General features: G+C 45.1%; 1 protein-coding gene across 1 annotated transcript in view; it reads right to left on the bottom strand.

The window, feature by feature from the left end:
- The window catches only part of LOC306704539 (ski oncogene-like), a 74,113-nt gene that overhangs the window by 38,126 nt on the left and 21,835 nt on the right, over positions 1-14,152 (bottom strand). The window lies entirely within an intron of this gene.

Raw genomic sequence — 14,152 nt, forward strand, 5'->3', positions numbered from 1 at the left:
GTTTCAGAAAAAATTAGCACCAGGTTCAACTGTAAACAATGAGCTCATTCTCTCTGCTACAGCACACCACATCTGTTTTGGAACAAGCAGCCTTATTCAAGGCCCACACTGAGGTCCACACCCCCCTTGTAAAAATCTAACTGGGGAAAGCACTTGAGAGGACATTGAAGTCATCTAATGCCCTGCAACCAACGCTGTGAATGATATTTTTTAATATGCGTGACTAGCATGCGTACTTCACCTACACTTTGGACCAGTGAAGAGCTCAAGTATGGAAGTAGTGTATGGAAATACTTTTTCTACGTTTTCTTGGAGGGGGAGGATGATTGGCCTTATAGACTTGCACAACTTCAGTGTAAATAAGCTGCCAAGCTGATAATACAATTAGGCTCACTCCTGTCGCCTTCTCCTACTTCAAGGAGGTCTTATCTGCAGTTCCACAAAAGGTCTTCAAAGATGTCACCTTGAAGGCTTTCATTGACTCTGAACCTTTTGAATCATGGTTTTAATTGTTACAGTTGCTGGCATTTCTTTAATCATTCAATTAACTGTGAGGAAGCATTGTGAATTAAAATGGATTTTTACTGTAAAAATCTGCTTGAACAGACAAATAACTCCTAATTACATGACAATATACAATGTTGTACCTGCATCCTAAAATGACCCATAATAGTGTTGGATGGGCTGCTACTGCTAGGGTCAAGGTTTGGTTTGGTTTAGGCACTGGAAGGATTTGGTTAGGGATATGGAGAGATCCTTGTTTGGGTTTTAAAAACTACTTCATCAAGGTCAGGGAAACGTCATGGTTAACCGATGAACTCCTCTGTCAGGCCTAGGGAACGATTGTGGTCAAAGTGAACAGAAACTGTGACCAATGAAACACTGACAGTTGGTAGGAAATGGGATGCAAACAGCGGTCTGCTGTGGCACAGTCACATGCTTTAAACCATCTGACCCATCCATCCACACCGACCTCTTCCCTAAAATCATGCAGCTGTGAAAAATATCTAATTTGTCAAATCTAAGCATTTGAACAAAAGGCTGGTGCCGCCATTTCTGTGAGGAGGATGGTAAACCATCGCTGCAATGCGTCAGCTTTGTTGTTTGCCACGCTTCAGCAGTAAAGTAAAGTTGATTTGTAATTTAAGGGCTATGACAAACAACATCGCCTGTATGGGCCTTTAAGTCACTCAGCAAATCTTCTATGGTGTGAATGCACCTTAAAACACAAACCTCTGGAGATGCTCTGTGTAGAAGGCTGATATTATGTTTAGTGTCGGACTAGATAAAAGAGCCCGGCTTCCACTATAGCGCCAAGCCTGGATGACAAAGCCTTGGAGGGAGACAGTGGGTGACTCAGAGTCAACAGGCACATCTATAGCTAGCTACTGTATATAGGTCACCCTTTAGGTCTCCTATTGCTGCATAGTGCATGCGTGGAGCAAAGACAGCTGCAGCAACCACTGGACATGTTCAGGGGCTGATCCAGACTGTAGTAAAGACTGGAAATGTGGTTGTTAACCTTCACCGTGTGCAGGATTTTTTTTCAAACATGACTTTGTAACAACGCAAGACTATTATTGCTTTTGTCTTAGGTGTCTCTAACTTTTATCATTTCAATTAGAACAGACTGAGAGAAGACTAGGCACAATGGTGTTAGTGGAGCCCGAAAATAGAAAACAAGTGTAAGATGTAAGAGTGTACTTCTTTCTCCTCGCAGTTGTTTAGAAGCCATGTGGTCCTCGGTGTGTTCGTGACGGGCAAGAGGGTCAAACAGACAAGAGGAGCAGGTGGCACCCAGGTGGGTGCTGCCGGGTTGGTGGGCAAGGATTGGTGGGCGCTGCCCTTTTCACGATCCACGTGCCATCTGCCTTGGCCGGCAGTGATGGCGTCCCAGTGACAGAGAGGCAACAGAGGGACGGAGGAAGAAAACTAGAAAACCTACAGATCGTTTGCTCATTTTCACCTCCTTCTTCCACTTTGTTCTCGCTGCAGAATCAGCTCTGACGGACTTGGCTCCGGTTCCTGACGTAAACTAGTTATATTGGTGTGGGATTATGCCAGCAGCAGTGCCCGTATTAATGGTGGCAATACGTTTTGTGAGCAGAACCTTGACTTGAGCCCGGCTCTTTGGTTTCAACCTACACAAACCTACATCTGTTTGTCCTACATCTGTGTTGCAGCATGGAGTCAAGTGGAGGGATCGGTCCCGTCTCCATAGAGACTTGATGTCACACTCTGGCAATTTAATTTGGCAAACCAATTTATGGAATAGTTAATTGCAACACTGCTCTATTTAACAGTCAAATGAGCTCTGGAAGATGTCCTCGGTCTTGTGACCTCAGAAATGTCATATTTTTAATCAGCGCTTGAGCAAAGGTTCACCGTGTGCACTGTCCTTTGTGAGAAAATTCTGCCATTTTTGTGTCATCTTGATAAACCTATTTGTGGCCGCTTTTGCATCTTTTCAACTTCAACATGAAAACAGGATCAATGAGGGGGTCGGGATGAGTGTACAATCTGCTGGCGGCTCATGTTTATGGGGGTCTGCTACACCTGGCTTTCTTGTTATAAAAAAGCGAGACTGGCAGAAATAAAATGGGGGCTTGTTACGGTGCTTAAATCCGTCTCAGCTTTCTCTATCTTCCTCCCATCGGAACGAGAGGTGGGGGGGGATTCGTATGAGCTATTTATGAGGAAGGTCACACTGAGAGGGCATGGCAAGGAGCCAGCAGTCTCTCTCCTTCTCCTCCTCCCTCCCCATGTCTTTCTTTTATCCTCTCCACCCTACTTCTCCTCTTGTGACCCTCGGAATGCTAAAATCGACACTTTTATTTTGGGATTGAACCTCTGGGTAGTAGATATTTTGCTGTAGTATTCAGTATCTTCCAATGTGGCAATCATCATAAGTAAATGGAGAAAAATGTACATGTCGTTTACATGAGTCTTTTCCCTCTTTTTGGAAAAAGAATGCCTCTCATTTGGACCACAGACACTGACATTCTTCAGTTTGGACTATGCACTGTTTGCTGAACAGTGGCCACTGTGGCCACAAGTGGCAATTACAGGATGTTATATCTCCAAGACTCTTTTGAGTCATTTGCTTTAAAAACACCATGATTAGGTGATCTAACTGAGAGCAAGTGGAGTGGGACCACAAGCAGGAAATGATGAACTGACTGAGTAATGTCAGTGACCCAGAGACAACTATCTAAAGTTTGCTAACATTAGCCACCAGAAGCAGAAGTAAGACTGGAGCAGAGTGTTGATTGGATCAAGGATGTGTTCTTTTGAGCTCAAAATTATTAATAATAATAATATATATTATTCATGTGACACTTTTCTTAACAATGTTACAATGTGATTTAGAGAAAAATCACAACAATACAACAATTTAAAAACAACACAAAAATATAAAAACACCAGGGGATGAAAGCATAGATATGAAATAGCAGGAGACGGATGATAAAACCCAGTAACAAAATAAATATTCATAAACGTCTTCCTATAAAAGAGTGTTTCATGATGTAGCCCGTTTGATCTCGATAATTGGCCGTGTTTGGGGGCTCTAACAACAAAGTCCTGTTTGGCGAGATCTAGGAACAACGAGCAGAGCCACATCAACCAATCTAAGGGAATGTCCAGGCACATATAGGGCATTAGAAAACCCCTGATTTAATGCTTTAAAAGGGAACAGTAACATTTTAAAATCAACACGGAGCATAACAGCGCTCTGAATGACCTGGCTGAGAGGAAGCATCTGTCGATGATTGATCGAAAATCAATCTTGCATGTATAAAACATTGAATGTCAGAACAAAATATCAATCAGCAGGTTCACCCTGATGTGTTCTTTCTCTCTACTCTCAGCAGCCCCCATCCCCACCTTCCCCAACTCACACACTCGAAAACTCAAGAGAGCACTCCAGCAGGAGTAGGAGGCGGCAGAAGCACAAGAGGGTTAGATTAGGTGTGAAATACGTTCTGCGACTTTCAAACAAGGAAAATGTACCATGGCATCGCTGGCGGAGTGGGCGAGCAAGAGCACCTAGTGGAGGGCTGTCGCTTTGATGTTTAATTTAGAGAGAGAGAGAGAGAGAGAGAGAGAGAGAGAGAGAGAGAGAGAGAGAGAGAGAGAGAGAGAGATAGGGGAAGGGGAGGCTGGAAGGGTGGGGGAGTGGATGGAGGGAGAGATGGTGGTAGTGTCGAGTATGAGTATGCATCAAAGGCTCTGGGCATCCTCTCCTTTTCATATATTCACCAAAGATGATAACGGACAGTACGGGCTGGAAAACACCAGTTGAGAGAAAAGGTTGGGGGAAAGAGGAGAGAAGGACAGAAGGGAGGAAGGGCAGGAGTAAATGAGGAAAGTGAAAATGGGTTGGTAAAGGAGGTTCTGGTGGAGGGTCGAGCCAAATCAGGCTTAGGGAAGCAGTTTTCTCCACAATTTCCTCTCTTGTCCTCTCTTACTTTTTACCCCCCCCATCTCTCCTTCCCCTCTCCTCTGCTGGGGAGTCCTTCTTCCTCGTTTCTGCTCACTGAGTGAAAAGTGGAGCTGTGTGCCAGGCGGAGGAAGCAATTAAAAATTAATGGAAGCTGAGTGATAGAGAAACCTGCAAGGGCGTGCCGCCCGCCGAACACACACACACACACACACACACACAGACACACACACACAGTTTCTTTTCCTGTGCTCCCAGTCTCTCCCAGTCTCTCCCTTCCTCAGTTTCTCTTCACCTCTTTCTGCTTCAGTGTGTGTCTGTCGGAGCGTCAGCTGTGACGTGAAATGGAAACATGGCGCGCAGCAGAAGCCAAACCCGTCTGATGGAGGTTCCAGTGGTTTTAAGGAATTTGATGAAATGTGACGTTAGGTCACAAATATTTTGTCGTGATGAACATGAAGTTTCTTATCATGTCTGATCTTGTCCAGACGGGGCCTACAGCCTACGTGGACAGCTTTTGGTTCGTGTTTTCAGACTCCAAGAGTGACTTTCTTCTGCTTTGCACTAAGTGTAGACAAAACAAAACTATGGCGCATGTGAACACAAACAAAATGGTGGGTTTGCAGTCAAAACAAGGTCTTGCATCTGGTTTGGGTCATGGCTCGTCCACTTGAACTTTGAACAACATTTTCAAACAGGCTTGTTAATCCCCAAAACACAATACTGCCCAGTTCGCTTGCAGCTGGTCCCCATTGTCATATGATTGGCTGCTTCTTTGCGTGTCATTGGGTGTGTTTGTTATTATTACAGTGAGTTTGTTGGCCATTGCACACTGCACAGAATTCAAGATCAAATTTGTATTTATTTTTGGGGAACAAGGTCGATTTCTCTTTCGCACCGTGCAGAGCGGATTAAGTTGCGGAGTTTATTGTTTATTGCTCCTTCCAACATTGACAAAAGCAGCGCAGACCAGATCCAATCTTACATTTCTACCTTTCACAATAAAAGCCCTTGAGATTTAATATTTAGCATCTTGGTGTTGTGTATTTGTCATGTCCTCAGTGTGTAAAGGCCATTTGGCTGTTCTAATGAGCCATTACAGCTTTTGATTGTTCATTGGTGTATGACATGGTTGCTGTTCATTGCATGTTAGTTGGGACGCTCACAGATAACAAGCACATCAATAGTGCTGAGCTGGTTGTCGCTTATTTCTCAACGGAACCTCATCCCTCTGTCTCTGGTCCTGTTTGTCCTCAGTGGAGGACATGACCTCTAACCCTGTCCCCCAACCCCCCTGGGAGCCCTCAGGGTGCAGCGGCCATGCTATCAGAAGACATTTGCATACCGAAGAGGAGGATGTAGACCTTGCTACGCCACACACACATGGAGCCACCCTGACCCTTGACCTCAAGACCCTCTTCCCCCTCCCCCCAGGTCTCCCCATCCCACAGATGAGCTGATGTATTATTCCCCACAGGTGGACGACTGGGCCTTTGTTCTGAGAGAAGGCAGCCGGCCACAGCAGAGAAGAACATCCACCTCTTACTTGGTAAAGAAACAGGATTTCAACCTCTAACAAGCCCGTACAACAGTGTAAAAAGTGCTCCAGTGCAGAGGAGGTGACTTCAGCAACCTCCTCCCACAGACAAATCTATTGGAAGTCCACTGCAACAGAAGAGAAACAGATTGATTTTTCCTCTTAGATACAAGTATCTGAACTTAAGTAAACTAAATGTGGACTCCTGTAAACTGTCTCCACTGTACACTATGTGACAACCCCCATGTCCTCACATCCATCTTAAAAGGCGCACATGAAGATCAGTCATGATGTGTACTACTTTGCGTTGCATTATGGGAAACGTAGGATCTAATAGGGATGTAAGGAGAACCAAAACTTCGGTATAAAGTCACTGCCAAAATTCTGAAAACACGACAGTACTTCTTTTTTGGACAGTAGAGAACGCGTTTGGGATGCAGCCAGGATGCGCCCTATTTTTTCCTGATAATACTATATTGTGAACAACAAAGCCATGTTGAAATTTGTTAACTAGTGCTAACAGCTAACGTTAACGGGAGGTGCCATTGATAAATGGGTCAATTCTAACGTTACCAAGATGTGTTGCAATGTAAACTTGTAAAATGTAGTTTTTGACAAGAAACTTGAATAACTTGCATTTCTGCAAGTTTTCACAGCAATATACAAAGATAATGTGAATGTTGACATCCATTTATCGTTTCACTTTTGTGGTGTTGAGAATCGTGAAATTTCCCCGGTATTGGTGTCGACTACAACATTTCTGGTATCATGACATCCCGAGGATCTACTTTTTCGGACCCTTAGTCTGAACATCTCGACCTCTGCTGCACCAGTGGATGGAATTTTTCCAAATGGCTGAAATGGCTGAAATGGCTAACCGAGCAAACTCCATCTGCTGAGGAAGACGGTGAATTGAGAGCTTAAGTGGACCTTAAGATTAATTTTTCAAACTACTGTTTCTGAGGTCTAGAAGGAACTTGGACTGTCAACTTAGTTGAAGAGATGTAGAGCATTGTTTTTAACAGGGATGGTCAGTGGTAGCTTAACTGGAGACTAATGTAGCAGTAGCAAAGTACAGTGCTCTCTGCAAAGCCCTGTGGCTTTGAGGCGCCCTGAGGAGCAGGTTGATACAAACTGAAAGCTGGGACAGAAAGTTGTAAGACATGGGGGTTGAACAAAGAAAAGCCTGGCTGTGCACACACACTTGACAATTTGTAGGTCACAGCGTGCACCGCTGCTGCGTGGAAGATAGCTGAAGCATGTGGTTACACCCTCCTCCATCTCACTGAGGCCTGTGGTGGGCGGCCATTTTGGTTAAACCCATGTCGGTCTGCGCTGGGGGTTTCACTACCGCACCCTTCACCCCCCCACACACACACACACCCTGCAGCTACCAGGCAGTTTACAAAGTTTAAACACGGGTTTGCATGCGAGGTTGGACCGTAGCCGCTGCATGTAACATGACTAACCGGTGGAAGATATCGTGTGAAAGGCAGCAGTGTTTTTGGAAGCATGTGTAGTGTGTGATGAAGGTGAAAATGGGCAGCCCCTGCTACATCTAACATGGTGTTGTGACTGAAGCTATGGAAACAAAAGAGAACATAGAAAGTATGAAGAACTACAGGTAATGTCACTCACCTGTGGATGGAAAACAGTAGCAGGAACACACCACAGAGCCATCGAAAAGGAGAAAGAAAAAGAGAAAAGTTAGTCAAATCATCTCCAGGCGTTCAGCATAAAATCATAGCAGACTAATTGCACAATAAAGCCTTGCTTCACAAAGTGGTCATTTAGGGGGTTCCAGCAAAATGAGCAATTGCTTAATTTCACTTTAATTGAAATGATCCTCATTAGAGCATGTGTAAGAGTTACTGCTCTAATCGTTAGTTTCACTCTCGTCACTTGTGTTTCCCCACAGAAAGTGTAGACTTCTTACATATGGGGCCTCTTCAGGTCTGGGGCCCCAATGTGAGACCACATGGCATTCAGGACATGAAAACATTTAAGAGCTTCTTGTACAAAGCAATCAAAATACCATATTTTACTACGGAGTTATGAGTTCTCTCTGCTAGCTCGTGAATTCAATGTAGGAAGTGATTTATTTGAGTTTCGGTTAATCAGTGCAGACAATGCACATGTGAACAGATTTTTTTTTCTTCCCTTCTTCATTCTACCGTCTCAAGATGGGCGGCTGCCTCTCTCAGTAGTGGTTTTAAGTGACACGGCAGAGGGGGCCTATGAAATTCCAGACAGCCTCATTAAAGCGCAGTAATTGCTTTGCAAGCAGCAGCTCATAAAAAGGCCCCGCTGCCCCATCTCTTCCTATAACAGGCAAGGAGGTAGCAAGGTATGGGGGGGGGGGGGGGTTAGGGTACAGGACCAGGGGGGGACCCCAACTGTGGAAGGGTTGGAGGAGGAGAAGAGGGAGAAGGAGCGGATGGTGGTGTGTGTTTAGAGCAACGATGCCTCAAAAATACCAACACTTGAATAGCCCCAATGTAAATCATTAGGTCCTAAAAGAACTGAATCCAGAGTTATTTTCTTGGTTCCCGTAAATGAGCCTGAGGCCAAGTGGTTGAGAGGTGGGGTTAAAGATAATGCTAGTGCGCTGGCTCCATGGGCCCATGGATGCTGAGGACCTCAGAAAGATCCGGATAAGAGGAAGTCAAACTTTTTTGCTTCATGCACGTGGCCAACGCTGTATCCAATTCTCTTTATACATCCATGGATTTGAGCCATTCATCAGTTTATCATTATGGCCTGATTGATTGTCACAATTGTCGTCTTTGGGAAAAGATCACTTTCAGCTAATGGTAGCTTCAATCCACAAATGTCAGTGCTGGTTGTGTTATCAGCGCTGTAAACACCCTGCCAAGAACACACAAACAGATACCCACACACTACACCACTGTGAGCACTACTGATTAATCATGCACACATACTGCGAGCACCCACACAGATTAGATACTAACATAGGAAACACAACACCCGCCACTGAATGTGCCGTGACTCTCTCCTCTCTGTGGAGAGGTGGTGACCCCCAGCGCAATCTGCCCCACTTCTCTCTTTCATTTTTGTCTGGATTCCTGTCTCACAGAGCCTCGCTGACATCGCTCTCTCAGCACCCGAGGCCTGTAAAAAAAGTGCCTTCTCCTTCATTGCACCACCTAATGAGGTAATTAGGGGTGAAGCTTCAACAAATGTGTTTGTTTTTCACACCCGGGCCCTGCTAAATGTCGTCTCCTGCAACCCGACAGTTTGCATAATGATGCCAGTTGACAAACCACTCTTCCCGTGCTAATGATGAGGCCATGTCAACGCAAAGTTAAAAAAAAATATTTTCCTCCTTAGTGCTTTTCAAAAAGGCTCTATGGAGGGAATCCTCTTGGAAAGGTGGAAAGCAACTTACTGTGACAGTTCTGATTGAACCGGGTTCCAACACGAGTCTGGACACCTCTCTATGGTTAATGTGAAAGATGTTTCTTTACAGTGCATCATTGCTTTTCATGAGGTTTGATACAAAATGTGTCGAAAAAAGAAACAATCGCACAATGAGGGGAGCTGAAATTTTGAGGTGGAAAAAAATCCCTCAGTGGGTCTCACTTTCACATGGTGATTAATCACTTAAGAAGATTGCGCCCTCCCCCTGAAACCCCCCCCCCCCCCCCCCCTGGGCTGAAGCTCATAACAGGATTGGTCTGGCTAATGTCTCTCCACTTAACATATTTCAAGCTTTGGCTGAAAAGTGGCACGTTTTCATCTGAAAAGGCAGATGAATCGCAAAGACAAAAGACAGATCATAGTTCTTGACTTTTTCTTGAGAGAGTTTTGCCTCCCCCTCATTTGCTTAGCTTTCCTCTCCACATAGCTTTCTCTGTGTTGTTAGAGCGAGCTAGCAGGGGGTCCCCACTTTCTCTGCAACTAAAGGGATTAGCTGTTATTGGGACAAAAGTACTGTCTTGAAGCCCCCCCCCCCCCAGCCTCCCTCTTTAACGGGCCGGTACCTGCTGTCAGCTCCTCTGCAGGCACCTTATCGATTCTGACAGGTCAAACGCATTCTGTTTGGAGGACTTTTGAATTTCAGTTGCAGGAGAAAAATGTGCTCTTCTGGAAGGAATCCTGTGGTTTTGTGCTGGAGGTTGCATGTCGGACTGGGGAACATTTTCATTAATCTGACCTTTCCAGTGGCCTCGCTGTTTTTTTTCTGTCTCGTCTAGTTTTGATGGCGCTGAGAATGCTCACATGTTTCCTTTCTCACTCTCTTATCTGACATGTCTGCGAGGCCTCGCCGCCTTTGAAAGTGATGTCACTCAGACCGGTGTAGAAGCCCGGGAGAGTGTCAGAAAAGCGGAAGAAGATGCACGTCGGCGGCCGTTTCTGCATGTTATCTATTTTTAGTCTCATGAAGCAGATCTTCACTGTCGTCAGCTGTTTTCAAACTGGATGCGTATTGAATACTGCAGCAACATCCTCCATGTAACCTTCAGCGAGCCTTCTGCTGCAAGGAATCAATAAATGATGAAGAAGGGCCGGCCGGTTGGCAGGTTACTACATTTGTCAAGATGCTTAGGTCAGTTGCAGCTCGCGATGACAACCCACTGACACAGTTGTTGCAGCTCTCAGTGCTTCTTGCTCCAGCACTGTACCCTCCATCATAAGCACAAAAAGTCCAGAAGCCCTAAGCTTCAGTCAAACGGACCTCATCATGTTCTCAAGAGGAATCAAACTGCAGACATAAAGTGAGGGGCAAGAGGCAAGTCAGAAGCCCTACATCTTCTCTCACCTAAACTCACCCCCAGAGAGCCCCGTTAAACAGTACAAAAGTCAGGCTTACTGGGCTGGCTGACTTTATGGCTACCAGATGGCATGAGAGGGGCCTGGGCTGCCTGTGAACTAGCTTCCACCCCTGTAAAACAGTGACCAGTTGACCCTGGAGCCATATAAACCTGGCGTCTAAGACAACAAGGCTCCAACCAACGAGACACTCCGGTCAAGTCACCTGAGGAGGTCGGATTGTCGGCATTTAACTTCCAGTCCTCTGCCCAGAGTTCACGGAATGAGGGTAAATTGGCGGCTTCCATTCATGAGGAGAAACCTGGGATTTTCATCGTTTACCCCTTGCTCTGCTTTGGCAGAATTCAGAGTAGACAGTCGTTCTGCAGCGTCAAGTAGCTCATTTAGCCCTGTAGTCGTGTAACAATAGAGAGCTATGTACCCTATTAGGAGCCCTAACGACGCCAACTGATAAAAAAGTGTATTTGACACAGACTAGCCTCAGAAAGCTCAGCTCTAGGTGTCACAGAAGGTTCACGACCCTTCGTGACCTCACCGTGAAACACCCAAAGCCACCTCTTGACTGACTTTATGGTCTGGACCACTGTAAAAATAGAACAAAAAGGAAAGGGGGAGGCGCTGGGTGGCGATTGCGTCTGGCCTTTAGAAACGCAGGCTCACTCTACAAACACTATCTTGAGAAGTAATCAAGGGAGGGACACTTAAAGGCTTAATTGCGCCAAATGTCCTTTAATGACCAGAAGTCACAGCCCTTCTTTACGTCCGTAGTTTTAACGGCCAGAGAGCCCGAGGTCGGGTCAGAGAGGGGTCAGGTTGAATAACAGGCCAACAGAAAGTTTGGGATGCATCCAGAGCAGCTAACAGCAGCACAGCCCACTTGGGTTGTCTGGGAGGTTAGAACTGAGGACCTCAGAAAGAAGCTGTTGTGGCTCCTGAGAAGAGGAGGTGTGGAGGCCAGAATATTCAAGGCCAAGTGTACACCGAGGGAAAAAAACAACAATTAATAGCAGTTTACAAAATGGATTCCTCTGAGTGAGCAAATGAGGAAATTGTGGTTCGAGGGTGGTTTCAGGCCCTGCTGTTGGGTAAGGCTGGCTGCAAGGGTGTCAATAAAGGTTACAGGGGATCCAACTCCGACCTGGCAAATACTACTGACCACGAGATATATTCAAGCTGGAGCCAGGATGATTCTTTTAGTTGACGATAGTCTGTTTGTGTTGTCACACTCTCTTTTGTCCTCCTTTCCTCTCACATCTGGAAAGCAGGAGTGGTTTCTCTGCCATTCCCCATGCATGCACACACACACACACACACACTGACGTCATGTAGATCACTCTGCCTGATGGGAAGCATATGAGCTGAGAAAGGAACATTGGAGGAAGGGGGTGTTGTCACCAGAACACACAAGTTATCTGCCAGAACCTTACTAAACTCACTTTTTCCAGGAGTTTTTTTTCTTAATCACACAAGGCTGCTGCTTTAAGAGTGCCGAACATTAGATTCTTCCCTTGCTGATTGCAATGTTATCCAAATCTTGAAACCAGGTAGATACAAGGAAGCTTCTTTCCTTGCAAGCAACTGTAGAGTTAAATGAAAAGCTATGATTAAATAAGGAATCAAACATCTTTTCTGTGTGGCCAAGTCTGATGCTTCCACCAATCAGTGCATCCTATCAATGGTGGTTGACGAAGACTGTACTTTATGGCTTTTAATAAGAGGCTTATGATTGTAGATGTAGCATTTAGCTAGAAGTAACTAGCTGTGTGGAACTTAATGACCAGAATAATTTTTGCACTCCTTGCAAAACAGTGCAGAGGGATGTTGAAGAACCATAGACTGTATTAAGAGGGTGGATGTAGTCACCTATGTCACTCATTGTTTTGTGTTGTTCTGAAGTCTTGAGTTCAGTATTTTAGCCGCCGCCATCTTGGTTTTTTGCAGGATGGAGCTATGTACAACGTAACGCTGAATAAGACTTTTTTGGCCGACCTAAATATTAGAATTAACTTTCATGAAGTGAAACTTTTTAAAGACAAAAAACAAGGTTAATCATCTTAATCGTGTATTTGACTCTAAATGGACCATCATTTACTAAATGAACATCATGCTGCATTGAAGAAGACTTGAAACTAGAGATTGAGACCATAAACTCATAATAATAAATAATAATAAAGTAATAAATCAAGAGAGAAGTAGAGTCATTTTCTCATAGACTTCTATAGAAGTCGGCCCCTGATGGAAATAATGCACGTCTAAGGTACCTTAGCCTTGGGCCTTAGGCCGGCCTTAGGCTGCACCAAATCTTGGTACCATACATTAGTAAAACAATTTGACTTCTTAGATGTTATCTCCCATTTATCATTTCTGACACTTGTTGCTGAAAAAGACCATTCAAAAACTGAATGTGATCTTCTTTTTTGCACTTTTTCTGCCCCTCACTCTGCATGTTTCTCTTCTTCCTTGAATGTATCTTTGGTTCACACTCAGCACTGTAACACCATGTAGGTGCCACCAGGAAAAAGCTGAGAAGGCTTGAAATGATCAGTCACGCAAACACACAGCCTAGCACACACTCCCACTCTCATATTCACCAACCATGAGCATAAGTGCTGTGCATCAAAACCAGAGCCAGTGGTAAACAACAGCAACCACTCGCATAACAGTGAGAACAAAACAGCAAAAACAAGAATCCGATTAAAGTAGCGAGCAGGGTGAGGTGGCGCTGGAAAGGAATTGTGCGTACTTTGCAGTTGGTATATAAGCCCTTTCGTGCTGAGGGGCGATTACCTAGTTTGTAGCGCTGGTAAGCTGAAAAGCAGCTTGGAGAGAGTTTTTAAAGACGCAGCAGTGGTGGCAGCCTGTCCTCTCTCCCCCGTGACCAGCATGGGCCGGCCTCACAAGGCCGCTTAAAAGAAACACATAGAGGTGTAAAGCACCAAATTTACACAGTGTTCTGTGAAGTAGGTCAGCCCATACAAATAGGTCCCCCATACGCATGATGGGCCTCCCACAAAAAAGGGCATCAGTTTACATTCTGTAGACGCTGAAGTAGAAGATAGATGGTGTTGTTTCCAACACTGCAGACAGCACCAGTTCACTGCTCCAGCGGGGCATGGCCACAGCCGCTGCTCTATTTCTGATGCTGCTGCTGACCTTTGTCTCTTTTCTCCTCCAGAAAATAAAGACGAGTCCTGACTGGAAATGCTACTGGACTCTGTTGAAGCTGCCACCGACTCCAAGGAGACGAACGAGGTGGTATAGCATAGTTTGAATCAAAAGATTCCAACTTCATGGAGAAGCTCATACACCTCCGCATACCTGACCAGTCACTGCACAAACTCTGACAAGCGCTCTGACATGTCTATAGAGGCCTTTAATAC

Source organism: Pholis gunnellus, assembly GCF_910591455.1.
Source record: "Pholis gunnellus genome assembly, chromosome: 2".
Taxonomy (NCBI): Eukaryota; Metazoa; Chordata; class Actinopteri; order Perciformes; family Pholidae; genus Pholis; species Pholis gunnellus.